The following is a 27,423-nucleotide window of genomic DNA, read 5'->3' as shown; positions in this document are numbered from 1 at the left end:
CTCTCTCGCTTTTATAGAACACAAGCCAATTGAGTTGCAACGTGCCCCACACCTTAACGCGCGGAGGAGAGTGAAAACGTTATCATTGTGGCTTGGGGAATTGATGTTTGCGCACCTGCAGAGCTATGAGGTGTGCGGATGATGGCTGCCGTTCAGGCACGCTTCCAGCGTTGCGCCGCCGCGGTGACTAAGCACCCTCCTCTCGCTCTCTCGCCCTCCTCCATGCATACCCTAATGTGAATAATGTTTCTCCTCAAACTCCTCTGTTATAAATGGAGTGCCACTCCGCACAATGGCAAAGTCAGGGCTCGTATTGATTAACTCTCGTCATCGACTCCCACTTCCATGATTTATGATTGTCTGTTATTTTTGCATTAGCAATCAAATTCATCTTGTCTTTTTTTACTAGGGTCTGGCTGAGCAAACAGTAAACATTTTTAGCTTGCATGGCAATGCTCGCAGTGCTGGTCCATTAAACATGCTGCTTTCAAAGACTGCTCCCGAAGGGCCCTCAAGGGCCATTCAAGGGCCAAAATAGTACAAAAAGTACATTTGGTGAGCTCTTTTTTTCTGTGTTTAATACTGAACAAATATTGCTAGTGTATTATGGTGCCTTTATTTGAATTACAAAAGCATATACAACACTTCTTAAATGATAATGAAATGGAAAGTAATTCTCTTGTTTGTTATTGTAGCGCTCTAAAGCATTGTTTGGTGTGTATGGTTTAATCCTTTTGAGATTTATTGTTCTCTTTTTACATGATTTCCTCTGGGTTATGCTATTCATTTTATGTAGAATTACATATATTATTAGCCTAGTATTTTTCCGAAATTATAGGCCATCCTCTCAAAAAGGCATGCTAATATCAATTCATTCATTCATTCATTCATTCAGTTTCAGTGCAAATTTTTTGTTTAATGGTCAGCTTCCACTGAAAACAGCTGTTTTGTTTAATAAATGGTTGATATGTTAGTTCCTGCCTGATCTCATGAGAAGTCATACATATTTTACGAGTTGGGTAATTCATATCAATTCATACGAAGTTAATCGTGCAAAATCGTAAGTTCTAATGAAAAACAACAACAACGAAACCGAACCCCTAACCCCGGCCCTAACCCGAACCCCGAAAGGGGTGGAGAACACAAAACAAGAGTTATTGAAATTGTATTATTATTATTATTATTTTAACCCCCCACCCACTCTTTTGCCTAAACCCAAAAAACACAAAACAAGAGTGATTGAAATTATATTTTTAACCCCTTACCCACCCTGTGCCTAAACCCAAAATCTTGTGACCACAATGTGTTTATTAAACTTTTTAACCCTTACCCTAACCCTTTTCAAAACCCAACTCCTGGAACCCTAACATAACCCATTTATTCCCTAAACCCAACCCCAAGTCTTATGTTACTGAAACCCAAATAAAATTAATTACATCCCTTCTTTATTTTAATGTATACTTTCTTTTTTCAAAACCCAATGTACGACAGTTAAATAAAAGAACGCCTCCTTAATTTTTGGACTTTGTTTTTATTATTTTACTCTTCCTGTATAGTGTTTGTTGTTTTTATTAGAATTAAGTGTTATGGAGACTTTTTACTATGAGTAAGGTTTAATTTTATATTTGGTTGTACATTTTCTTTTTCCTAAACATAATATTTTAAAGTGTACCTGTCCCTGAGCCAGCCTACGAGGCGTTCAGTTCCCCTAACAACATCACAGGGGTCAAAGCAAATCGCAACAAAACTTACGAATGTGGTCGTATGGATTAGTACGAATTGGCCGGCTTGTGAAGTATGTACGAATTCTTGTGATTTATCGTTGCTGCGTTCACATGCAATTCTTAGGTTTTACACAAAAATAACGTGCAGTACTGGTAGCCTGTATGCATTTTTTATGCTTTAAGTGGTAAGACCACATTTTACACCTACAAACTACATGCTGGATCAGTTGCAAATTTGCATGATATCTGTAAAAAACGAAGAAAATGGTATTGAAACTGAAATATGGTTATTTCTTTAAAGAAGACAAAAATTACACTCCTAGAGACGCCTGTAGCCCAGATATATATAGTTTGTCTGTCTATTCGTGATTCAGGCTTTTAAAATAAAATAGGAGATGACTGCAAGGCTACGATCAGAGATCAGTTTAAACACAGTGTCCACTGCTGTCAATTTGGAAGACTGCCTATTTCCCTCCAAACCAGATCTGGAAAATGTCAAGGTACACAGTGATAAGTAATAGTAACCTCTTTTCTTCTGTGCGTTTTTCCTTCTAGACACCCAGCTCTTTAGCCTGTGGCTTGAAGCGATAATAACAGCTGTGAGTGAGGGGTGTCCGGGTGAAGGAGGGTCCCTCCTTGTAATGGGCGAGGGCTGTCTGATCCCGTGGACCCTCGGTTCCAGCTTCATTGAGATTCCATTAGGAACGCGAGAGTGTGCTGCCCCCCCGGTTCGGCTGACACTTCCGTGGGATCACGACAAATTGGCTCTGTCATAGTGGACAATTTTGAGATGAGAAGTAAATTAAACATGTAATCACACAAGGAGGCTCTTTGTGAAGTTCTGGGCCCTGCGCAGCCATCAGGGCAATCCATGTCTCGCTTTCTGTCTTCATTGCCTTCAGACTGTTTGTAGGAACCAATGTCAGAAACAGAAGCAGATGGAGTGCTGCACTTGAACCCCAGTAATGGCTTTGAATTGCGTTCAAAACTCTTTGCTGACGTTTGATTTCTTGATATAGACTCTCTAACTTACGATTGAGCAGGTGCAACAGGACAATATCAGATGTTGGACCGTGCTTACGATGTATCCGGTATTGTACTTGGCTTTTGTGCTTTAGTTCTTTCGTGATTCAAGGCCAGATCCTGTAATCAATGGCTTTACCTCGCTGGAGTGCCAGCAGCACAGCGCTGAGCGTGTTTGCGGTGAGTGGAGGAAGCAGCAGGAAATGTTGTGGGCCGCTGAAAAATTAAGTCCCGTCGGTGTAATTCAGCAGCGCGCTGATAGCATCAGGCTTCAGTTGGCTGTATCAGGCAGGTATTACCACCCACCGACTGTAATCACTAATGAAGCCGGCAGTGAGTTTATAACGCGCTAAATGATGCAGTCCACTCCAGATAAACACATCCTAAATAAACGATTTGGGTGGTAATTGCACTCTGCCAGGGCCCAGTTAATAGAGTCAACTCGGCTGATGAGAGGGTTAACTTCTCCTCCGAAGGAGTCTCTCGCTGGCTCATTGCACTCTCATTTCTAAGGAGATCTTGGCATTCCCCTGGTTATCAGTGTACTTAAAAAGAAAACCTAATTAGACCAAAAAAGGCCCCTTTTTTCTTTTTCTCTAATTAGGTCCTTAACATAATTAGCAGGTAATGTTAATAACCCTCTTTTAAACTCTATTAAAAGGCTGTTTGAGAGTAAGTGGTTGAGGAGGATGTCCTGCGTAGAGCCACGGGTCCCTCGGTGGGTGGAAGCAGGAGACCGGAGAAGCATGCTGGGACTTTAGTTCATCAGTGTTGGAGTGCCACTGCATTATAGCTCGGGCCCCACGGGGGCCTCCTCATCATCAGACTCGGGGCCCAGTGCATTAATATGCACCCCCACCCCTTCCTTTTCAACGCCGGGTCTTCATCCGGGCTGTCTACGAAACGGAATGAAAGTCGGCGATTGAGCTACGTTAACAAGATAGTCGCTGATGAAGTATGGGAAGAATTCGAATCCACCAGGGGGCATTGTGTCTTCAGTAACAGACAGAATTGGGACCACTGTTGTTAATGCCACTCCAGTGAAATATTTATATGGGTTTTGGGAAGTGCTCTGGGTTCCAGTGAGTGGTCTGTTGGCTTCGACGAGGAGGAGGAGGATGAGGAAGAACCTGCCGTCGACCAGAAGAGCCCAGTCCTCGTCTTTAATTAAGTATCTGAAACATCAATTTAAATGTAAATATCGGTGGTGCAGCTCCACTCATGCGTAAATTAGAGCGTTGGCCCGGCACATTGCTCTCTCTCTCTCCCAAGTCCCCGCTCACTTACTCTGACATCTGCTCACATCTGCTGGGCCCCGGGCTTTCCCCAACACACACACATACACACAATTAAAATTGGACTCATTCTTGTGTAAGTATAAGCAGTTTGTATTCACAAATATTGTATATATTGTATTCTTCCCTGCTTAAACCAACATATACAGTATGTGATGTGATGTGATGTCATAGCATATTGTGATTTCTATTGGAAGTTTCGTTTTTTTGTGCATATTCTGCAGATTTATAGATTTTTCAGTATGTAAAAAAATCTGTTATAGTATATACGGCATCAAGCACACAGAAGTCAAGTGACATCCGTATTTAGCCTCATACGTATACGCGGCCTCAGAGAGACTTCACTACCTGACTGCCATTATTATTCTGATGACACTAGTGGTTCACCATGGAGCTGTCTCATAACCTGTCCCAGTGAGTAAGTATGTGCTCTGTGTCATTTTATAGTGTACTTCATTACCAGTGTAGTCAAAGCATAGTATGTCTTTTTATCTGACTGTTGGGTGTTATTGTCTGAGCAGCTATAAGTTTTATTTTCTGACTGATGAATGGTCCTGTTTTCTGTCTGGGATGTGCACACGGTCCTATTTCTGAAGCTGCCGTTCTCTGACGTGCATCTACTGTTCGCTGTGTGTAGCTCCTTTATGGCGTGTAGTCATGTTTCTGGCTGCTACGGTGGTAAATATTTTGTTAACTTTGCTGTAGTGCATGGGATTTTGGCTGGGCAAATGCCCTGCTCATGTTTTGGTGTAGGAATATTGAGAAACAAGATAAAAGGTTTGTCCTCCTGGCTTGTCTACGCAGGTTGCCAGATCCTCTTAGAACCTGTGCCATGACTTTTTGGCTCAAGCGTGAAGGCTGTGGATTCAAACAGAGAGAAAGAGAAACATATCACCTCCAAACACAGTAAAGTACTTGATTTATGGTGTAAATCCAGCGGATCCAGCGGAAAGACATATGTTCTTACTCGTGACAATAGTAAAGTATCCTTAAAGGTGCAATGTGTAACTTTTTGAATGATCTCTTGACAGAAATGCAACATGATATGCATAACCATATTATCAGGGGTGTATAAAGACCTTACATAATTAACTGTTATGTTTTTATTACCTTAGAACAAGTTGTTTTTATCTACATACACAGAGGGTCCCCTTACATGGAGGTCGCCATTTTGTACTGCCACGTTTCTACAGAAGCCCTTAACGGACAAACTTTTTTACTAAGTTGTCTCCAATGATGATATGTTTGTCCTGTGGTGGCTGCCGTAGCTTTTCTATGCATTTCAAATGGTGAGCAGTGGACTGAGCCGTTGGTTGCAATTTGCAACATCACCACTATGCCACTAAAATTTACACACTGCACCTTTAAACCTAATTTATACCTTTTCATCTGAGGCAAACCTAAACAAACATGTTCCGTAACATTTGTTCAATTAATTATCAATGCTCTCAGACTAAGCAAGTTTTCCAAGAATTTCGGCTATGTATGGACTGGAGAAATGTCACCAAACACCCAATTAAAAACATAATTGGCATCCCTTTAAAGCCACAATATGTGAGATTTTTGTAATATAATATCCAAAAATCACTTGCACAGTTTGATATATTTAATGCAGTTATGTAATTAGATTATCTAAAAAGTTCCCAAGGATTTGTAAATCCGTTTTAAATAATGGCTTGTCCCCTTTAGTGACTTAATATCCGCACTATCCTCAGTTTCCGGTTGTAGAAACTCTGGCAACATGAGTGGACAAATGTGGAAGTGGTTATACAGCATCTAGCATCTTAAAGGTCCCGTTCTTTCTGTGTTTTTAAAGCTTTGATTGTGTTAACAGTGCGCAATATAACATGTGTTCATGTGTTACGTGTAAAAAATGCATTATTTTTCACACAATTTACTTTTCTGTATAGTGCTGCTTTCATTGTCCTCAAAACAGGCTGATGTCTTCCTTGTCCTTTAAAGTCCCTTCTTCTTGAATACGTATCGAGTTCTGATTGTGTAGTCTGTTTAGTGTGTTGTGATTCGATAGCAGCTTAGCTTGCCGTTAGCTTAGCTTGCCGTTAGCTTAGCTGGCGACTGACGTATTCCTGTGGGCGAAGTTTAGTCAAAAACTGTTCTAGTGACGTCATTAAAGCAGGAAGTGGAGGACTGTAGTCCACACCGGCCGTTCACTGTAGGAAGGTGAATTCTGTTATAGAAAATATATCGCCTGGCAGTGAACTTTGAGTTTTATCATTTGACAGGTATTATTTATGCTATTATAGCAACAGTACACACTAACTAGGGTTTAAAAAATGGATCAGAAAGAACGTGACCTTTAAGTTTCACCTTTGTTATTGTGTAATAGGGACCTCTAGTGGTGAAAATCTACATATAGTGGCTTTAACCTTTATTCTCCTGGACCATTTCTGCTTTTCTTAGACAGCTTTCTGATGCTTTATCAGTGGCACGGCCGGCCCGCCTCTCCCTGTCTGTTAGGCCATTAGGACACAGCTCATAAAGACCAGGCAGGAGAGGATGTAATGATTTAATGGGGCTACAGGGGACATGCGGCTGTCCTTACGACCCCCCGAGGACCCCCCCTCGCCCTGCCCGTGTCCCTGCGTCCTAATAGCGTAACACCGGAGGCTGTTCCACCTCTAAGTTTCCCCTAACCTGCGGCTGAGCTGATTAAACGGCTAATATTCAATCGTCTGAGAGGAGCCTGCAGTGGAGAAAAATGGAAACTTTGATTTAAAGTGGGGAGGGGGTTCATAATGATATCTTTTGTGCTCCTTCTCTCGATCGCCATAATCTCCGTCATCTCATTAACTGGTGACACTCTTGTAATGACTTAAGAAAATCTTTACAGAGCTCACGGAGGCTTGACATTAAGTCAGTGCCACGCTGCACTATATTGAATGGGTCTGTGTATGACACTGAGCTGCTAGTCTGGTCTAGAGTTAAGGGTATTAGAATGACACGTACACTCTGAGGAACAATGAGGCGCTGTCTCTCAAAGTGGAGATGTCATATCATCTGCAGCTCTCTCATAATGTTGCGCTAATTCTGTGACTGAGGTTCAACAGCTTCTCCGGCCTTTTCATTATTATGCTTTGCTACCACCTGACAGGAGATGACAAAAGAAATGGCGTACGCTGGCGATCGACTGCTTCCACAGGCTGCCAAAACTGAAAATGCCCGCTTTGGCGTCGTAATGTCCTCCGTGGCCTTGTAATGAGAGGATAAGGAGGCCGGAACCGGGATAAAACAAGCAAAAAAGACATGTAGTCAATTTGCAACTCCATTCTAATGTAATAATTTGAGAAAATCCGTCCTAGCTGGGAAATTGGCATTGGCGGGCGCAGGGTGAGTTGGTGGAGAGAGGTTTCCGATGTTGGGTGTGCCAGCCTTATATTGGTGCCCATTGGCAGAAGAAGATGCTCAATGTGGACCACCCTGGCATTGTGAGCAATTCCCCTGTGTACTCGGCAGACTGAGCTCTTTGCATTCTGGCATGGCTCCCTGCACTCATTCTTAGTCAACAGGATTAGGTCTGCTTATTGCTGGCTCTCCGGGATCACCTATACTCTGCATTGTACACGCACAATGTTAGCTCACCAGTTTGGCCCGCGACACGAATGTCATTTTCATTTTTTCTCTAAGTCAGTGTGCTGATGAGGCTGGAATTTTGATAGACTGAATTCATCCCTGCATGAAATGACATTAGGGTTGAGTACATTTGCCATGCCATTTAAAGCATAAACAGAAACAACTAAATATTCTCCTTTGGTGCTGATAAAAACCCCATTTTAATTACATGGTTATTATGTGCTGCTAGCCAAACACAATTTTTTTTATTACTCTTAGAGTGTCAGCTTTAAGTTTTGATTGGTATTTTTAAAGATCCCATGAAATCGCAAGCATGAATTTCTTGTGACTTAGAGTATTTAATGCTGAAACAATACATTTTGGATTACATTTAGGGATAGATTAAAAGTGGCAGATCGCGAATTTCCGTGGGATGGTCGCGGAATTTTTTGCTGGTTTTTCCGTGGCGTTCTCACAGATCTCCGCATTTTTCAGCCACGGACTTTCTTTTCCGTGGCATTCTCGCGGATTGGTTCAACTGTTTTGTCCTGTTTTCTTACCGTTGTCGCTTCGGTTTAGGGTTAGATTTACATAAAATGACATCCCTACCCAAACCCAACTCTAACCCTAATGTCAGGCGACAATTGTTTAAAGTTTAGAAAATATAAAAGAATAAATCAGAAAAAATAGTATAAACCAGTACTTAAAGTGAAATACTAACGCAAACACCAAATCTAACCCTAAATCGAAGCGACAATGGTTTGAAAATAGGAAAAAGCAGTTGAGTAACCAATCCGTGAGAATGCCACGAAAAAATGCAGAGATCAGTGAGAATGCCACAGAAAAACAAGCAAAAAATTCCGTGACTATCTCACGGAACTTTGTGAGATCATGTTGGGCAGATAGGTTTTAGTTATGTCATAACCACAAACTATGATTTGCTAGTTGATTGTAAGTGGTATTGGGGAGTGTGTGTTTAGGGGCGAGACTTTTATAGAGACAAAATTCAGTGCAGGATGATAGTTTTGATAGTTTAGGCATTTATAGTAGGAGGACATTAACGTATAAATGGCGTCAAATATTGACTAACAGCCACCAAACGTTTCCCTTGATTTTATCAGGGGTTTTATAGATGGTTTCAGCAGTAACAACGTAAACAAGCGGCTTTTCGTGGAAAACACGCAACTTCTGGTAAACTCCGCTAAGAATAAATAACAACAAAGTCCTTTTAGAGTAGTTTATTTATATAACAAGCAAAATAAACTACACATAGATTACATAGGAAACCAAAACATTTGTTATTTTCGATGAGGTAATTGTTCAAAAGTTTAGTTTAGCAACTAGTCAGACCATTAAACAAACAGAAACCGGAAGTAAAGTTCCAACCAGACGCGTAATCGCGTCGCCGCATGTGCGTCCGATGAAACCGTCTATAAGGTCTTAAAATAGAAGCCATCAGCTGAACATAAAATGTTATTTTCTGTTAGAAGTAGGGGTGAGCGGGGCACAAAGTAACGCGGGGTTAATTGTAATACGGCTACTTTATACAGGGCCGAGCAATCTGTGCTTTTGGTCATCTTCTCTTACTGTCAGAAGATGATCTTCTATGAATTAGTGAAAAGTTTTGATGTGTTTTGGTTAAGATATTGATTAAAGAGTGTTTTGGAGGCATAAAAGTAAATTTCTTCATATTATGTTTTTTTTTTTATTTCTGAGTTGGGTGTGTAAGTCACCACCACTCTCTTGTTACCTAAAACATAACAACACCATTTTGAAACATGTCAGGAACTCCTATATGATAGCTGGGATTAAAAACATTTTTTTACACAGCGGGGTTAGTTACACAGCGTTACAATTAAGCCTCAGGTATACAATGATAATGAAATGAAAACAAGTAAATACTAATAATCAAAATGATAACTGTTAAAACAATATCAGGGGAACTAACCCACAATTATGATGAATTTTTTTGTCTAAATTGTGCAGCCTTTAAAAAAATCTATTTATGCATTGATATATAATACAAGGATGGTTAGATGAAGGATCATGGATGAATCTGTAGATATCTATCTATTGACATATATATATATATATATATATATATATATATATATATATATATATATATATATATATATATATATATATATATATATATATATATATAAACAATATTCACCTTTAGTATATTGATGAATATCAGTCATGAGATATTTTACGTCATTCCAGTTGCCTGCCGCCATCTTGAGTACCTACCGAGTACCAGTAGGCTACTGACAAGCATTGGCTAGCTTGCTACGATTTACGGATTTCTTATCTTTTACTGTCTATGATTCTTACGGATACGGGAAATTGCTACGAAAGACAACAATTAGCAACTTGACTGTCATGAAAAGAAACGCTACTTAAAAAATATCTTGGTTAGGGTGTGATGCCTACTCGATCCCTGATGCCTTCTTCCAGCCGCTGTGCACTGCTACCGAACCACCACTATTTTTAGAACACTAAGGCGGCACGACACAACATTAAACTTTGCTCGAAGTATTCCCTGGATCTCTACACATGAATGCGAGCATTGAGAACATTGTTTGTGTACACAGTTTACTAAAAAGAAAGGTTTTGAACAACTGACTTTGGCTGTTATGGTGTACGCTCGCCATCTTTGCCAGATATAAATAATCGATTTCCGAATGCGAATGAATGAATCTCATATGACGCTCAACTAGGAGGTCAATATTGTTTTATATTTGCGACAAAACAACGAATTATCCATGCATTTATATGGAAGTATGCTTTAGGAGCTATCCATCTTTACTCCTCGGCTGATATTCATGAATAGGCAGAATTTCATTGAATTCTTTGTGTTTAAACATCATTTTCTAGCAGGTTTTAAAACAAACGATCTGTTTGTTACAATTAACCCCACCTATGGGGTAAGTTGTAACATTTGCACTCCTGTCACTTTCCGTGTAATTGTACGGTAACGGTTGGTTCCACAAACAAACTTTAAGTGTTCATTTGTAGCAGAGATGTGTGCGTTGATTTTGTAAAATGCATATTGACAAACCCAATCGTCGTGTTTAAATTCCACCTCCAAATTCTGTGTTGTTTCAGCACATGGTTGGGGGGTCAAATATGGACATTTTCTACAGTACGTTAATTTAAACCAATAGTTGACTTTTTCCATATTTTATTCAACCATGAGTACAATCCAGCATTTCTTACAGCGAGTGTACCATGAAAGTAAGTTTTGTAGAGCACTTCACAATTACTATATAATTTTGAACAGCTAGACTTTAAATAACACCATTATAAGAGCAATAAAATGTGTTAATACTGCCTCTCTTTGCTGCACTGTGTGTATGCTGGAGGTAATAGGTGATTTTTTTTTTTTTGCAGGGAAATCACTCTCATGGAAATTGACAGCCCTGGGAAGTTGCAGAGCAGGACTAACCTTTGTTTTGGTGAGCACTACACCTTTCCTCTCATTGCATATGGACTAAATTGTATTGAATAGCATTTGTGTCACATTTAAAATGTTAACAGTACAGAATGTCATTTGTGAAATCGGGGCATTTGCTCCTGAAAATTAATTCGGTTTACCCCCAGATCTAGGCTGCTGTCTTCAGGCCAGTATTATGCTACCCTTTTGACAAAGAGTAATATTTAATGAATAAGACTATTAATAACGGCAGGGTCTCGAGGGGATATGTCTCAGTCGCGGACTAGATTGCATATATGGAAGGGGGCATTGTTAAGGTTTGGATTGTTTAATGCATCCTACGAGGGGAGGATGTGCTGTATTTTGAGCGGGCGCCACAGTGCAGTCTTCCAGCACTGTATATTTATATTCTCTCATAAAAATACTTCTGTATTGTTGCTTTCAGTGTTTTTTAAATCACTGTGTTATGGCAGGTGCTCTGCACAACGTAATACCATTTTTGTCTTATAGGTATGTGTTTGTGTGTTTGAAAGACGGAGAGAGAAAGAAATGATGAGAGCCTGTGTATTGTACACCCAAGTCTTTTATTATGTCCACGAGCACATGTCTGCCTGCGCGCATTTCCATGTGTTCGTTCATCTGTGTCTGGATGACGATAATAATGATCACGTGACTCAACTTAATGTCCCATGAAAATAGCAGAGAGCAGTTTAATTATAGACTACAGGAGAAATGAAGCCAGTGAACTTGTTTTTTCTCCTCATCTATATATTTGACAGAATTTCTCACTTTTAAAAATCTAATAGGATGTTTAGCACAGACAAGGAAAATACAGACTGGTTTTGTGTCACGCCAGTGTCATGCGCTAAACAAATTTTAGGGTGCCGTATTCCTATAAGTAGGTACAAATATCATCTTTTCACTGTTGCATGCAGATGTCCCTCTCTTTCTCTCGATGGGGTAGACATCATTTCTCCCTTCTAATTTTCTGCTCCGCAATTGATTTTGATGACATCTGATTGTAAGTGGTGACAGCGTTGAGCGATATTAAGGCATCCGTGCCATAAGGCGAAATACTCTCATTTGGCGATCACATGAATTGAAAACACTATCTGCTGTCTAGACGTGCATGAAAATATACAATGTGAAACCGAGGCTCGCTTTTTATTTTTAGCCTGGCTTGAGTCACAGCATCTTGTTTAGTCACGGTAGCGGTCGCTGACCTCCGTGCGTCCTTCACACAAAAGTGAAGAGCACCTTATAATTGCAGCGGGCGGCAGCTTAAAACTGCCAAATCATAAAAGCCAGAAGAGATCCAGTGAATTACGAGGAAATATGGCCTTCCTTTACAGCAAGGGCTGTGAATGAAGCCATTAAATTATGAGCAGTTTTTATGATGGGCCATTGAAAGGGGAATGCTTGTATATTGATGGTTCACAGGCTGTATCCCTCTTTCCCTTGTGCTGGGGAAGAGCTGACTAGAGGCCCCTGTGTAACTATTTTTCATGCATTTAATATATTAATTATCCGGTAAATGTTCCCCAGGCAGTGCTTGGGATACTGGAGACTGACAGCTTTTCGATGAAGCTCCCCCACCAGCCCATCATGCAGCAGTGTATTACGTGGGAAAGGTCGGCTTGGGGTTAATGTAACTTTTTATTTGCTGATTTTTCATAGGCTGGGAGGGAAGTGAGGAGCAAGGCTAGTTTGGAAAAATGAGAGAGAATGAGTAAGAGAGTAAAAGAAATGCTCCAGGACGACTGTGGCCGAGGATATCAGCCAGGAGAGCTGTTCTTCTTTTGTACTATACTGTTGTGTTTTGACTTTTTCTTCTTCAGGAAAGGAGCCCAGCAATAGCAAATTATGGGAAATCTGTCCAGAAAATGTCCGATTTTTGTATTTTACCCCAAATTCAAATTAAAGAAATATATACGAAGAGTTTTGTTGCAAAACGAGATAACTCTGAGAAAACTCTGTTTTTTGGTTGTGCATATCAATTCAACTGAAGTTGGTTGGTTTTGATTTAAACCTTCATAACTTAAAAAATACAGCTAAGTAGCACCATAAAACTAAATAATAACATGATAACATAATAATAAACATGTTTTGACAAAAAATTAAAAAATGGAGTTATCTCATTTTGCAACGAAACTCTTCATATTTAGATCCAGAAATAATGAGGCACATGCACATTTTGTGTTATTTTAGCTGTTTACCTAAATGTATTCTAGTTACAGATATATAATAATTACTGGCTTAATGAACAAACTCTTAGCTTTATTTACAGGGTATTCACATTCAAACTGGATGAAGAATTTAGGAATTACAGCTGTTTAATATGTAGCTCCCCCTTTTTAAAGGGGCCAAAAGTGATAGTTGATTTAAAAGCTGTTTTATAGACATGAATTGTCTATTTGTTTGCTATTGGTTGTGCTAAAAAGTCAGACACGCTCTAAAAGCTTTATTTAGAGAGATAAAACTAATATCAACCTGAGAATATGAATAAAAATGATGGAGAAGGCTACAGTAGGAACATCTCATGATATCAGCAGACAACATCTTCATAAAAAGTGTGATTGCATTTCCATACATGGCTTAATAAAGCGCTCGGCCGCTGGTGTTTTTTGGTGATGTAAAGAACCCAGAAGCGTCCTGATTCATTTTTTACTTCTCTGGATGTTGTGAAGGAGTTTATCTTTATCATGGGGAGGATAATGCGATCATCCACCACTGTTATCTTATATGGGCGTCCAGGATGTTTTTGTTGCTGAGCTTACAAGTGTGTTATTTTTTAGTCAGAATGTACCAAATTGTTGCTATCTCTTTGAAGGATTTGTTGTGTTTTTGAAACCTACCCATGGTCTGTATCACTTGTATAAAGATGTCCCTGAACCACATGATTTGGGTTTACAGCCACAGCTTTCAAATGCAAATGCCACACACACTTAGAATCACATTCTTTATTTATGAGGAAATTATTTAACAGATGGACAATTCGTGTCCGTAGAGCAGCTTTTCAGTCACCTGCCCATTACTTTTGGCCCCATGAAATATTTCTATTTTTGGTACCATTAAGGTTTATGACAACCATTCTCATTACCATTAGGAAGAAACCTCATTCTAATTACCATAATGTGAAAAAAGATCATATATTTTGTTGCATGTGACAGTACAATGTTTGGCCGAGGCACAACTTGGCAAAAAAATATTGAGAAAATCTCCTTTAAAGTTGTCCAAATGAAGTCCTTAGCAAAACATATTATTAATGATAAATACATTTTTGATATACAGGTGTACATTTTTACATATACATGTATTAACGGTAGAAAGTTTACAAAATAATTGAAGTTGAAGTTATTTACAACATCATTCGCAGTGATGCAGAGGCAAACCAGCCTCTCACTGCCACCTATAGAGCAGGAGGGTAAATGGCGCATCCTGTACTTTATATCCTTTCTGTGAAACCGAATCCGCTTTTTCACTCATTCCCTATTTTCTATTTAGCGCATGACAATTGAGTCCACTATATGGGGAAGCAGTGAATGAAAATTAGTGAGCGATTTTGGACACTGACATAAAAAATATGCATCAGAGAGCTGTCGCAGAGATTCGTCATAAATCCTTACACCTGTGTGGCTTTATGGATTGTACTGTGAAACAGTAAAGTTTACTTTCTTACTGTTTGTCACATTTTTCATGTTTATTGTATAAGTTGATAATTAAGAAAACAAAACGACTGCTGGTCATATTTCTTAACGATTATGTTTATTTATTAAATTATATTTAAAAAAAATGTATCACATTTATTTTTAAGTTGTTTATTTTTAAAAAGTAGAAAATAGCTGACAACAAGAGCTAACAAGTGTATATAAACGTAAATTTGTGGGGTTTACTGTCAGTATCCTTCAGCTGATTCTAGCTAGGCGTTCATCTCCCGTTATATCATAGGAAATAGTAAGTGAGTGAATGTACATTGAATGTACCAAAGACATTATATATGTAGATGCCTCATGACATGCTGGAACGTAATCCAGTGTCGCCGCCATATTGGTTGGGTCTCCTCACTCTACGCTAGCACCAGAATCAATCGAAGTCAACGGAGGGCGAGCAACTATGCCCATATTTTGTGCTGCTTATGGTTGCAATAACTAGGGCAGTATTGATACCAGATTGCATGGGATTACCTTTCACAAATATGATTGAACAATAATTTTGGCTATTTTACCATTTATAATATTATGTCATCGTAACGTTTTACGTTGTACTTACGTTCATTGTATGTTTATTGTACTAACTACGACTGTTGTAGTTGGGGATACACCTTACTCAGGAGAAATAAATGGGGGGGGGGGTTGATTTGGGACCCATCCAAGATGGCGGCCGCACTGATATGTCAGCTCCAATAAGCTGCGATAGTATTAAAAACTGTATAAAACTGTAAAGTGATGTGTCAAGTTTTTAGGGTAAACTCCACTTCCACTTGAGCGATAGCAGGAAACTGCAGGATCTCTTAAACATAAATAAAATTAAATCCTTATTTGTAATTTTAAAGAAATTAGTCTTTTTACTTCATTCTGCCCAAAAACGCTCAAGATGTGCCCAAATTGGTCACATTAAACACAGACGATATCCTGTATTTTCTGTTTGTATCTTAATAAAATGGATTGAAAAATAAATATGGATGGACGTGAAAAATGCTAAAACCAAAAGTCTGGTGGTGGTGGCCTAAGACTTTTGCACAGTAGTGTGCTTTACCCTCCTGCTCTATAGGTGGCACTAAGAAGGGTTTGACAACCGCTACCAAACACCACAAGAAGATCGCGGTCATGTTAGAAGATGCTCGTCCTGGTAATAATGTTGTAAATAACATTAAATTTTGTGCAAAAAGCAATTGATTGGCTTTACAAGACAACATGTCATGAGTCATGGAGATTACTTATGCATGCGTAAATCTGGTTTTTGAACTCTCAAAGTGGCGGAAATCGTTGACTTGCATTATATGAATTACAGAGCACTGGGGTTTCTGCAAAAAATCTTTTTTTATTGTTTACCCAAATATTTTTAGGTGAATTTTCCTTTAATTTATGCTAATTTAAATAAAAAACACAAAACAATATAACAGTGATCTTTTAAAACTGTAAAGTATTCTGTATTACAATAACAAGTATCTAGTGAATACTAAAAAAGCCAAAGATCTGTAATGAGAAGTTGGAGGCAAAATGTGCTTAAATGTTAGAAGAAACCAATGGTCCTAAAATAGGCGTTATTTCGTTTGTTGTTGTTTTGCTTTTGGGATAAAATGCGTTAATGAAATTTACTAATGCTTTTTTATAGGTTGGCTTTAAGTGTACAAGTGTTGAAAGCTGAGAGTTTTCGTTTTGTTTGAGAACACTGTGAAAATCCCCTAAACCACCCCAAGTGATGCAGCATGTAATGTAACCATTAGTGTAGACCTCTTCCATTTTCTGACAATTAGGATGCTGTGCTTTTTGATGGGAGAATCAGCTTTTTAATCACCATATGTAGCTCTGCTAATTCAGCTGCTCTGAAGTGCTGTCAAGAAACAATTGAGTGAAGGGGGTCTGAAGTGATCAATTGTCTCTGGTCTCTAGGTGAACTTCTCATTTTCTGCACATTTCAGCGTCTGTTTGAGTTAATTAGGCTGCCCTACATTCAACTGATTGGATGTAAACATTAATATGGCAGAAAATGACTTTGTCGATGTTTACTGTTATGTTTTGGAGGTACGCTAAATTGATCGGCTATAGAAAGGCGGACGGCCGTGATTTGATTCCGGTCGGAGATAGCGAGAGCGGAGCTGATTTTTTGCGTGCCAATTTTTCATTATTTTGATTGTTATTATTTTCGTAATAACTCTAGTGGATTTGATTTGTCACGGTTATTTTGAATGTATGTAATTTGACTTTTAAAAGTGAGCCTCGAGAAATATTTTGATGAATTTTTCCTCTTTCTGTGAGTGAAATATAAGCCCATGGATCTGGTGGTCGTAGTGAGAGTGTCTTATAAATCACAGTGTGACGGACTGCACGGTTCAATATCTCATCGCTGCGCTCTAAACTCAGGGTTTCATGCATTGAGGCAACTCTAGGCTCCCTGAAAGTAAATACAGCACATCTCTGAGCAAAACAGACGTCCATCCTATTTACATCAGCCTGCAGTAAGGTACGAATTTCACCCCCTTGACTGATGGAGAATGCGTTAATGTTATTTTGGCTGTAGTAGCATATTATGTTAGTAGTGGTTTTGAGAGCTCGTGTGTGCCTCTGTGTATGGGGGGTTATGGGGTATCAGCTGGGTTGTACAGTGCTTTATGACTCTGTCCTGTTTAAAACCGTGTGCCCTCCCTTCTCCTGCCCCTTCCCTGGCACCCCAACGCAGATAGGGCCCATTAACCCCCGGATGCCTCTCACCGGGGCCAGTGTGTGCTTAAGCATCGACGTTAGCGTAAACGATGTCCTCATGCCTGGAATGAGCTTTGCACAGTTTAATAGAGGTCTGCAGGTCCACATTAATACAGTGGTGCTGAAGAGGGCAAAGGGGCCGTTCCCTATGATGGGCTTCTGTCATATTTCTGTATTGGTGACACATTCAAGTCAACACTGAATTCTGAAATCTTAAAGCGCCAACACTACGACTCTTCTGCTAAGCCGCATGCTTGTTCTGTGAGAACAAAACAGCAGCCTTTGGTTTAATAAAATATATGAGTTTTAGTTTGTAGCTTGTGGGAATTTTAAATGTAGCTTACAAATTGTTGAAACGAACCAAAATGCAGTCATGTGATAACAACCACATTACTCGTTGACCACTTGTTTTTGAACGTATTTCCTAAACTCCTTTTCAATTGGTCGGAATCAACATGCGGGAAATTCCAATGGAACCCCGGAAGTAATGAAAAGAAGAGGAAAATACAGCAGACATCACATCGCTGTTTATATTGTATGGAGAGACGACTGCACTTTCTGATTGTATTCATGGTTGTTTTAAGCACTATTCGGAACGGGATTAGTTTTCCAAACGACGTTTGAGTTTCAACATGTCCCCCACAACGTCTGTGATTTTATGTACCGATTCAGACCGGATTAAAATTCTCAGGCTATTCCAGAGATGGGAGTGTCTGTTTCATGCGTTTGGGCGTTGCAGAAGAGCACGTGCTCTGGATACGCGTGTTTGTAAGGTTTGGTATTTTGCTTTAAAGGCAAAATTATTACAGAACATTAAAACATTCATTAAATTTTAACAAATCAAAATAGCTTACAAATCCTACTAAAGTAGAATATGTGTTTTATATAACTGGCTGTTTATAATAAACCCAACGAAATGAAGAAATAATGATAACAATTTATTATCTTATTTAATTAACATACACCATTCCAGAGTTGAACAAAATAAGGTTGAGTTTACCTTATAAGTTACTGATATTACAGTGGCCAGTCTTAACAGTGTTTGATATTCAGCTTGTCTGGATTTAATTATTTTATTTTGCCAGATAAAAAAAAACATCCATATCTGAATGAATGGGACTCAGGAAGTACAATATATGCGCGTTAGTAAGAACTTACGGCAGATCACGTTAAGGTAAATCGCTCTGGAATTCTTACGGAGGTCGTCAGAGAAAAACACAGACATGGCCGATTCGGACGGGATTAAAAACACAGAGGACCTCTGAGAAGCACGATTTTCTCAGAGGTCCCCCTGTAAAACGAATCCTGTCCGAATAGGGCTATAGACTACATAAGCACTATTCGGACGGGATTAGTTTTCCAAACGACGTTTGAGTTTCAGCGTGTCCCCCAGGACGTCTGTGATTTTGTGTACCAATTCGGAAGTGATTAAAATGATGCAGGCTATTCCAGAGATGGGAGTGTCTGTTTCATGCATTTGGGCGTTGCAGTAGCACGTGCTCTGGATACGCGTGTTTGTAATGTTGAATATTTTGCTTTAAATGTAAAATCATGACAGAACATGTAATTTATTAATTTAATTTTAACAATTCAAAATAAAATATACAAATCCTACTAAAGTAACGTTAGCCTACGTGTTTTATATAACTGTCTGCTTATACCAAACACAAAGTAATGAAGAAATAATGATTAATAAAATTTAATATCTTTATTAATTAACATTACCATTCCGGAGTTGAACAACTTTGAACGGAGTTTCTTATAATGTTAATGATATTACAGTGTTTAGTCTTAACAGTGTATGATATTCAGCTCGTCTTGATTTAATTATTTTATTTTGCCGAATACGTAAAAACATCCATCTGAATGAACAGGACTCAGGAAATACAATATACGCGCATTAGTAAGACCTTACGGCAGATCACGTTGGCCAAAACACGAAATGAACCGCGTTTTCAAAAGATATTGCAGGCAAACACAGACATTTGCATCCGGACGGGATTAATTTCTCAGAGGACCTCTGAGTTCGGCGGAAAAACAGTAGGTAAATTGCTCTGGAATTCTTACGGAGGTCGTCAGAGAAAAACACAGACATGGCCGATTCGGACAGGATTAAAAACACAGAGGACCTCTGAAAAGCATGATTTTCTCAGAGGTCCCCCTATAAAACTAATCCCGTCCGAATAGGGCTTTTGTTTGCATATTCATTTTGAAAATGAAGCGCGGCTGTTTTAATGCACTGCAAACGGCGAAGTTTGTCCGCAAGTTGCCATCTTTCTCATTCCACAGCGCAACTGATAACAGGTGGATTAGTTCAAATGCGGAGTACTTTTTGTAGTTAGGGCTGTTCAAGGTCGGGTCTCGTTCTCACCACAAACGATCCGCTCCAGAGTTTGTTTAAAAGCGTACAGAGATCACCTCTTCAAGGAGGTCTTGGTCCGCTTGTTTGGTCCACTTTTGGTGTTACCCGAGTTCAATTGCTGAATTCTCACCTGCCCAAACGAACCGCACCAGGTGAGCTATCAAACTCTGGTACGATTCAACCAAACTAAACAAGGCAAGTGAGAAAGCACCCTATGAATCACTTTTGATTTCAAATCAAAATGAGTAGTAGGCAAGAAGTACTTGAAATATTCTGTGGTATGACATCATAATATTGATGACATCATAATAATTGTGAAACAACATGGAATGTAATATTTCAAAATTCTTCTGCCTTTTTGCAACTCTAACTATTTGTGAGGCTCTCCCATTGCTTCCAAACTTCCACAGCTTAGCTTTCTGTACTCTTTCTCTCTCTCTCTCCCTCTCTCTCTCTCTCTTTCACGCAAACACACACACACACGCATTCTCTCTCTCTCTCTCTGTGTGTTTCTGGGCTTGCACAGCCGTCACTCTGAATTATTTTCAATGAGCTCCTTTATAGCCTGCGCCAGATCTCAGCTCCAACCCATCACCAAGCGCCATGCCACAGAACGCGGTCTGCATTTCTATCAGCCCTGAGCCTTCTGTGTGCTATTAACCTCTCTCTCTCTCTCTCTCTCTCTCTCTCTCTCTCTCTCTCTCTCTCTCTCTCTCTCTTTCTCTCTCACACACTTTCTCTTTTTTCTTTTTCAGCACCTCTATTTCTGTTTCTCAATCTTTTTTCTCCCCCTCTCCACCTACCCCATTTCGTCTCTCCTTCCCCATGTTTTCTCTCCATTCTAACACGCCTTCACTTTACCCCTGTGTGCTTCTCCATGACCTCTCTTTACTCTCTCTCTCTTTTGCTTTAGAGCTGTTGCGTCTGTTCTATACAGAATTGCTTCCATTGAAGGTAAAGCTAATTCAGGACATTTGTCCTGCTATTGGAGATTGGGGTTTGTTGTCACACTTTTTCTACAGCAAATATATTTTTAAAACATTTTGAATAAATGTTTTCTGTTTTCTGGCTAAAAGTGATGATAAACATTTTCACCATTATTATCTTATATAAAACTTGCAAAATAGCATGCCATGTTGGCATATCACTGTTTATCTGATTCGCATTACAATAAAAATAATATATATTCAGCATTTTTAAAAAATTGTGAAAGATTTTAAATCAGTTAATTGTATAAAACTGAGATTGGCAAGATACATTTCAGCTTCATTAATTCTGTACACCGCGTCTTAATTTATACAATAGTATGATTCTATTGTTTACACTAGAAGTAAAAATCTTTCAGAATTCACAAACGATTAAGACATTTTAAAAACACAATACAAATTTGCTGTTGTCTTTATAACATTTGTACTTTTCTAACACTTCCTTCACTTTTCCATCAAACCGAGAGCCAGTATACTGAACTTAACTCCACACTTAAGTGTTGGTGACAGGCAGCTTTGCTAACTGTTTTGTTACCCCGGGGCAGGATTTCACTTTGTAAAGTTTGATAGTCAAAATAAGCAAAAATGAGAAGTTCACTCTTCTTCTATTGTCTGCAAGGCTCCCGGGGTCATTGTTTTCTCTTATCAAAGCATTTTTAAATGAACAGAGACAGGGTGCCACACAACACAATTAGCCTCTATTACAGATGTACATTACTCTCCCCCTGTTGCAGGCGTATTGTAGGTAATCTAGAACACAGTCACTGTTATCTGTTAAATGTGAAAATACATCTCCTTATGGAACATGTCACGCTGCCCCAGGACCATTCAATTTCATCTCATCTGCGTGCAAGGCAGTAATCCTATTCTGTGCGCCACCCCATTTTCACAGCGAAAAATTGAGATTTTACCTGATCTTATGAAGTTAATTAGTTTGACAATATTTGAGATTCCTGTCATCACATATTTCTCCAATCACGGTCTACCCTAGAGGCCTCCATTACTGTCCATAGACTCACCTGATTCTCCATGCTCATATGGCTTTGTGCTATTTCTGCTGAGAGTGCTTTTAATTATGTATTTTTACTTTTAAGAAATCTTCAAAAGTGCACATCTATAGACTCGTGTATATTTAAGAACTTTGTTTTTCATTCTTGTCCTTTAGTTTTAACAATCTTTCTTTTTTCCATCTAGGAAGAAAGTATTTTTTAAAAGTATTGGAGAGGCTATAAATGGATAAATCACATGAGATCTTATTTAATATCTAAAAAAATTCTAGACATCAAAGAGATTTAAAGAAGAGCAGATGGAAACTTTTTGGTATATCTCCTGCATCTCAGATTTTACCCTAAGAAAAAAGTTGTTAGTTTTAGAAAAGATTTAGACACATTTGGTCACAAACTGAGCTCAGATTTGCCAAGTCTGCAAAAAGTCAATTTTATTGAACATTTTATTATGAACTCAAACATTTCTCATCACTTTTACCCAATTCCAGACTATCTTACATATCACCGATGCCATAGAAGAACCATTTTTGGTTCCCCAAAAGAACAATCCAGTAAGGTTTTGTTTTTCTATCAGCAGATAATTACTATTTTTAACATAAACCTCACTAAATGTATTACTTTACCCTTCTCTCTACCCTTTTAAGTATGTTTTTAGCTCGGTATTGCCTTTGATAAGGATGTTAGTGTTAAGAGACTCTAGAAAGACAACAAATACAATACATCCACCTCTGCATGTTTAGGCACTATTATTTGTCTTTTGTCTTAAGCAATCGTTGTCCTCCATACGTCTGAATCAGTTTGTCTTTGTGAGCGATGGCACAAGGTGATTGTCTTCCTGTCATTTCCTCTTGAGTTATTATTTGTTTATCTGTTTGTAGCTTTGACACTACTATTGTCGTATATGAAGTCCAAGGCACATATTTATCTGTCTAAAGCAGGGTTCAGTACATTAGGATCTGTCAGGCTGGTTGAGCAATTTGTCTGTTCAAGAGCAGAGCTCACATATAAATGCGGTGGGAAAGGATCCTCTCTGTCAGCTCTGAACAATATCAGTCAATACTGGTCGAAAACATAACATTGAAAAAAATAAATGCACGGAGGTTAGGTTTTACTACCGCCACCTATTTATATCCATAAGCGACGAAAGAAACGGGTGATCCCGAGACGTGCCAAGGTGCAGGAAATTATAGAGTACACAAAAGACAGAGACGACAGTGAAGTCTCTGTCAATAAAGCCAGTCGTGATTATAGCAGATAGTGATAACTATTGCATATAACACTCCTCTGTGTTAAAAGGGCTTTTCTTGCAAAAACAGTTTACAGAGAAACGCAGCACTGATACATAATAGCTGTGTTATAATTTGCTCTAACAACTCCAATTATGCCTCTTATTGATTCGGCCACATATTTAATAGGAATAGAAACACCTTTTGCATTACAAGTCATTAAAGGTGTTCAGCAGTGAAAATTTTAAATTGTGTCCTCCTCATCCAAGCTGGATGTGTCCCTGACAGCATCATTTTGTCAGCTATTTGGCCACCGTAAACATCACACAACAATCATTTTTCCCGAACCCTTTCTTTCTCTCACAAAAGCAAAACAAGCAATGCCAGTGAAATCAAAACAACAAAAAGGTAGAGATGCTAGTTTCTGTTGACTGTATTTAAGTGGGTCAATTTCTGTACGCCCCCCCTTCTTGCTCCTTTCAGAGTGTTGGTTAGTTATAATTGCACTACAATCTGTGCTGTTAGCTTGCAGTTTTACACTTTACATCTTACCTGCCTATTAAAATCTTATTTTGCCCCCCTTTCTGATCCTCACACACTTTGGTTGGATAATGTGTCATTTATTTTGTCTGCTGTTGGCTTTAGCTGTTAGTTGAACTGTTTTCAGTGGCTTTCTTTAAAATGTGAGATGCAGGGTTCGGAATTGAATTTTGGTTCCAATTCTGGAATCGGATCCATGAGAAAGGAATCGGATCCTTGTTATAAAATTATAATTTCGATTCCACTTAACGATTCCGGACCGTACAATCACGTAATTTTCATGTTATCTGCCAAGACCTGAGTCACCTGACCTATAGTCATCTGCGCACAGTACGCAGGACCTTCCGCTCGAATACTGAAAGGTCAGTTTACAGGAGACTGTCCTCTGATAATAACGTCCTCATAGGTCGTTTATACAACATAAAGTGACGTATTAAGGGATTAGTGTCCTCCATCGGCAGTATCTTATACAACTTGTTGTTACGTTTTAGGTTTTTGCCTTATACATCAGACACATTTAATTTTATGAATTTGTAAATACCGGTTTCATAAACATTTATGGTTTTAAAGATATTTTGGAGTATCCAACCTCACCGTCACCCTTACCCTAAACCCAACCAATTCTCAACCATATAGACGGTTTCATTGGATGCACGTGCGGTGATGCGATACGCGTCTGGTCTATACTTTACTTCCGGTTTCAGTTTTTTTGTATGGTCTGACTAGTTGCTAAACTGAACTGTTGAACAAATTAATCATCGAAAATAACAAATGTTTTTGTTTCCTAGGTAATCTACGTGTTCTTTATTTAGCTTGTTATATAAATAAACAACGTTAAAAGTACTTTGTTGTTATTTATTCTTAGCGGAGTTCACCGGAAGTTACGTGTTGACCACGAAAGCTGTTTGTTTATGTTGTTACTGCTAAAACCATCTATAAAACACAACACGCAAGTAAAAGTACAGTCACAGGTACTTATTGCATAAAGCAGTGTAAAAGTATTACAAACCATTTGCGTTGCAAACCTTGCGAACTGAAGCCGTACGATTACATTATATGAAGAACTCTGTGATCAAAACGCACAGTCAGATCTCATTCAAACATAAACCAGCATGGCGTAGTCGGTCACAAGAGCCAATAGCGCTTCACATTCTTAGCTAACGTAATGATGCAATCGGTCACCTGACACACGAGAGCCAATGTCTTTACACAATCATAGAGGACGTAGCATTGCTTTTTCTGGCGGCAGTTTTTGAATTAGTGTACACCGGATCTGATATTTTCAGTGGATTGTCATCACTTTTTCTTCAAAAAAATCGATCATTTGACCTCGGTACACTTGGAATATTTTAAGTACTTTTTTTAATGTTTTGTATGTTGTGTTTATATCATATAATAAATAAAGGGGTACGTTATTTGCCCTAAATGCCTGAATAGTGTAATGTGTAATAAAATACAATTAATCCGTGCAGTTTAAATTGAAAGTTTTATCACAGTATTGTCATCATAGCAAAATTATACCCCGAAATATATTTCATACCCTTATATATTAAGTTTCATCTGCTGCCGGTAGAGGCGCTAATTGAGTAAATGCATCTATTGGTCGTATTTGATGAAATGGACAAACGATCGAAGCAATCGTATGGGTTGGAGAATAGGTTGGTTTACACGATGGACTGTGGTGGATGGCACTCTACAGTGTGGCTGCATTTTGCAAAATCAGAAAAAGACAAAGCTAAGTGGAACTATTGTGACAAACTACAGTATTATATTGCAAGATGGGTGTCACCAGCAATATGGCAAAACACCTGCTTTTGGTTCATCATATCAAATTAAAAGAAAGCACCCTGTTGCGCTGCGCATCCCGAAGGCTGACTCTGCAGAGTGCTCTTCATTAGTTGTTGGCACATGCTACATGTGAGACTCTCTTTTCCCTTCTCCTGGAAATGGGTTTGACTATATGTTATCCTGCCTGTGAAAAACTAGCTAAAGTCTTCTTTTGTGATTTACTGTTTTCTAATAATTTACTCACCACCATGTCATCCAAAATGTTGATGTCTTTCTTTGTTCAGTCGAGAAGAAATTATGTTTTTTAAGGAAAAAATTCCAGGATTTTTCTCATAATGGACTTTAATTGACCCCAACACTTAAAAGTTTTAATGCAGTTTAAAATTGCAGTGTCAAAGGACTCTAAACGATCTCAAACGAGGCATTAGGGTCTAATCTAGCTTTTGGCAAGAAAAATAAAAAATATGCACTTTTAAACCACAATTTGTCGTTTTCTCCGGTCCTGTGATGCGCCAGTGTGACCTCACGTAATACGTCATCACATCAAGAGGTCACGGATGACGTATGCGAAACTACGCCTCAGTGTTTACAAGTGTGAAGAAAGAGGACTGTTCAGACGTTGTTGTATGTCGAATGATACTAATTTATGCATGTCTTTGTGTCAGTTTATTGTTTAAAATGTTCGCAAATGTGCGTTTCATATATGTAACATGTGACCTTTCCACCGCATTACGCAATTGGCGCGTGACAGAACCGGAGGAAGACAAGAAGTTGTGGTTTAAAAGCATATTTTTTATTTTTCTTGCCAAAAATGACAATCGTTTCACTAGTTAAGACCCTTATGCCTCGTTTGGGATCGTTTAGAGTCCTTTGAAACTGCAATTTTAAACTGCATTAAAACTGTTAAGTGTTGGGTTCCATTAAAGTCCATTAACATCCTGGAATGTTTTTCTCAAAAAAAAAAAAAAGTCTTCTCGACTGAACAAAGAAAGACATCAACATTTTGAATGACATGGTGGTGAGTAAATTATCTGAATTTTTCTTTAAAAAAAATTGACTAATCCTTTTATATAATCAAAGATTAAAATTAAACTTTGATGCTCCTAATCTCATACTGTACGTAGATCATGAGAATTTGGCCTGGATTTTACAAACAGGCCAACATATTTATAGTTCTGTGTTGATCAGCAATTGTACCTCAAACAAGTTGTAAGCTCCATTCCAGAGAGCTGATTCTTTCCTTTGAACTGACCATTCAGCTTTGTAAATCCTTACGTCACCCCCACAAGCTCAAACACCTGAGCCGCAGGCTAAACATATGTTTTATGTTTTTCTATTTATTATGGCACAGATGTTGTTTATATTCCTTTTTCTTTGATTTGGTGAGGTTCTACTCATAACACACGCTGGAGCTATGGTGTGAAGTGTGTCTTCAAGCCCTGGCAAGCTGTGATCAGCTCCCCTTCACAAATGCACCTCCTGTAGTCTGTTTACCCCATCAGCCACTTGCCATTGTGTTAGCAGATACAGTATCTGTCACATTGGTGGGATTTGGGATGTCGGGACGGACGCGCGTCTGGGCGTGAGTGCTTCCGAGCAGGTGTGTGAGGATAGGAGAGCTGGCCTGTGTTTGGTCCAGCTGGTGGGGTGATGTTAAAGGTATGACAATTGGGTGTGAGAAGGCTGTTCGCACATGAAGGCACACAGAGATCTGCCACTAAACCCCACAAACAGGCCCAGCCTCAGATGGGCAGGGAGGCTCTGTTTAATTTTCAGCCAAGCCATGAAGTTAAACAGCATTGCCAGGGGTCAGTAACACAGAGGTCTCATTGCAGATGGATGCAAGTGAACAAGCAGCTGCTGTTTTTTTATCTCTATCGCAAACCACACGCGAAGGGTGACAGGATCAAAGGCTCCAAATATAAATGCTCACGTTAAGCCGCAGGAGGGTCTCCGAGAAGGGTGGGCTGAACACAGGACAGCCAAATAGGCTAGAAATCAGACATGGAATAAAAGAACAAAGCCTAGAGAATATGAG

At 39.0% G+C, this 27,423-nt stretch overlaps 1 long non-coding RNA gene across 2 annotated transcripts in view; it reads left to right on the top strand.

The window, feature by feature from the left end:
* Nucleotides 1–1,469: 1,469 nt before the first annotated feature.
* Nucleotides 1,470–27,423, top strand: part of LOC129438109 (uncharacterized) — a 53,019-nt gene continuing 27,065 nt past the window's right edge. For both annotated transcript variants that reach the window (XR_012367580.1, XR_012367579.1), the window contains exons 1-2: nucleotides 1,470–4,460; nucleotides 11,012–11,076. This is a non-coding gene — a long non-coding RNA (uncharacterized lncRNA). The remainder of the gene's footprint in view (nucleotides 4,461–11,011; nucleotides 11,077–27,423) is intronic.

This window comes from Misgurnus anguillicaudatus, chromosome 24 (genome assembly GCF_027580225.2).
Source record: "Misgurnus anguillicaudatus chromosome 24, ASM2758022v2, whole genome shotgun sequence".
Taxonomy (NCBI): domain Eukaryota; kingdom Metazoa; phylum Chordata; class Actinopteri; order Cypriniformes; family Cobitidae; genus Misgurnus; species Misgurnus anguillicaudatus.
Note: the sequence above shows the minus strand (reverse complement) of the source record. Positions and strands in the feature narration are given on the sequence as shown.